The sequence below is a fragment of the Papaver somniferum genome, chromosome 2, assembly GCF_003573695.1.
Source record: "Papaver somniferum cultivar HN1 chromosome 2, ASM357369v1, whole genome shotgun sequence".
Lineage (NCBI taxonomy): Eukaryota > Viridiplantae > Streptophyta > Magnoliopsida > Ranunculales > Papaveraceae > Papaver > Papaver somniferum.
This window is the reverse complement of record NC_039359.1, coordinates 22,539,515-22,541,847: the sequence shown is the minus strand read 5'-3', so window position 1 is coordinate 22,541,847 and position 2,333 is coordinate 22,539,515. Positions and strand designations below refer to the sequence as shown.

Genomic DNA, 2,333 nt, shown 5'->3' with positions numbered 1-2,333 from the left:
AACGGTTCGAACCTAGCTTTCCATCTATCAGTGTCTAACACAGGGGTAGAATCTAATAGAGCATTCACCTGTTCAATAGTGCTATCGTCGTCAAAATCTAAACCAAAATGGGATAGACAACTTTCTAATGGGTATTCAGACAAAATGTTTGGTAATGACTCCTGAACTAAGGCTTCTATCATGTTCACCTCTTCAACACATGTGTCATCTATCTCATGAGGTTGCTTACTGACATTAAAAATGTTCATCTCTATAGTCATATTACCAAAAGATAAACTCACCACACCATTTCGACAGTTAATGATCGCATTAGACGTAGCTAAAAATGGGCGACCTAAAATCACAGGTATCTGGTTCTCTGGGTCAGGGACATGTTGGGTATCTAGGACCACGAAATCCACTGGATAAATAAACTTGTTGACCTCAATAAGAACATCCTCGATAACACCTCGAGGGATTTTAACAGACCTATCAGCTAACTACAGTGTCATCTGAGTAGGTTTCATTTCACCAAGTCCTAGCTGTAAGTATACATGGAATGGCAGTAAGTTCACACTGGCTCCTAAGTCAAGTAAAGATTTTTCTACCCGGAAGTTACCTATTGTGCAAGCAATGGTAGGAGAACCTGGGTCTTTGTACTTTGTAGTTGTGGTGTTCTGAATGATTGAACTTACGTGACTAGCTAAAAAGGCTTTCTTATGGACGCTAAGTTTTCGCTTTAGCGTACACATATCCTTAAGGAACTTGGCATAAGAATGAATTTTCCTAATTGCATCTAATAAAGGAAGGTTTATGGTAACTTGCTTAAAAACATCCAATATGTCATTAAAGTTCGATTCCTTCTTTGTTGGTACTAATAGCTGAGGAAATGGGGCTCTAAGCATAAAATCAGACCTTTCAGGAACCGAATTCACATCATCAGAAACTTTATCAGTCTCCTCAGCTACTGGTCCTGAGAGGTGAGATTCTGAGGGGTGAAATACAGTATGTTCACTATCGGGCATGGTTACCTTATTGTCTGCAACTCTACCACTCCTAAAGGTTCTAACAGCATTCGATTGATTCGATGGTTTTGCACCTAATTCATAAACTCCTCTAGGGTTGGGTTGTGTTTGACTAGGAAACTTACCTTTTTCTCTCAAAGAATCATTTATCATACCAACCTGGGTTTTTAACCCGGAAATAGCCTGACTATTTTCTTGTCCTATCCTGTTACTAGCTTGTAGACTCTGTTCTACGGATAACTGAAATTTTGCAGTTTGCTGAGTTAACAAGGCGAGAGATTCCTCTAAACTTAGGATTTTCTTATCTGACTGATTCTGAAACTGAGCTAGTCCTGAAGGATTCTTAGTATAGCCAAAACCTGGGGGAGTATTAGAATTACTAAACTGACCTTGACTTTGGCCCTTAGACCACGAAAGGTTCGGATGGTTTATCCAACCAGGATTATAGGTTTCTGAATATGGGTCAATCTTTTGACAGTTATCAAATCTAGTGTTATTATAAAGAGAATTGGCTTGCTCTTCAATATTCTGGCCTTCCCAAAAAGGCTCCACTCTACCACTAGTTTGGCCCACTTCTAAGGCTTCTAACCTTTTTGCTATATCAGCAATTTTGGCATCTGATTCATAACCTCCTTCTACCCTATTAACATTTCCTCTACTTAAAAGAATTGTTTTCTGGGGTGCCCTACTATTTTCCCATTGCTGGGTTTTTTCGGCGATTTCATTAAAAAATTTCATCGCCGCATCAACAGTTTGGTTTTCAAATCCACCAGTGCATAGAGACTCAACCATGGTCGTTGTGGAATAATCTAAACCCTCATAAAGGATATGAACTAGCCTAACCTTTTCTAAACCATGATGAGGACACTGGGATAATAAATCATTGAACCTTTCCAAATACCTATATAAAGATTCTCCCTCTTGTTGTGAAAATGTGCATATTTGCGTCCTAATAAACGATGTTTTGTGCCTAGGGAAAAACTTATTGAAAAAGACAGATGTAAGTTGTTCATATGTCTCAATTGACTCGGAGTCCAAACTATATAGCCACGACTTGGCCTTATCTTTCAGGAAAAATGGGAATAACCTAAGTTTCAAAGCATCATCATCTAAGCCTCTAATTCTTAGAGTACTACAAATTTCCTCAAAATCCCTAACATGATAATAAGGGTTTTCATTTTCTTTCCCTAAAAAGATTGGGAGCATCTGTAAGGTCCCAGGTTTTAGTTCATAGGGTGCCTCCGTTTCAGCTAACTTAATACACGAAGGACGAGTAGTCCTAGTTGGATTCAACAAAGCTTTCAAAGTTGCCATTTCTGGCGCTATCAG

General features: G+C 38.8%; 1 pseudogene; it reads left to right on the top strand.

Moving 5' to 3' along the window:
• Window positions 1-1,854: 1,854 nt before the first annotated feature.
• LOC113354722 lies at window positions 1,855-1,954 on the top strand (annotated as a pseudogene).
• The last annotated feature ends 379 nt before the right edge of the window (window positions 1,955-2,333 follow it).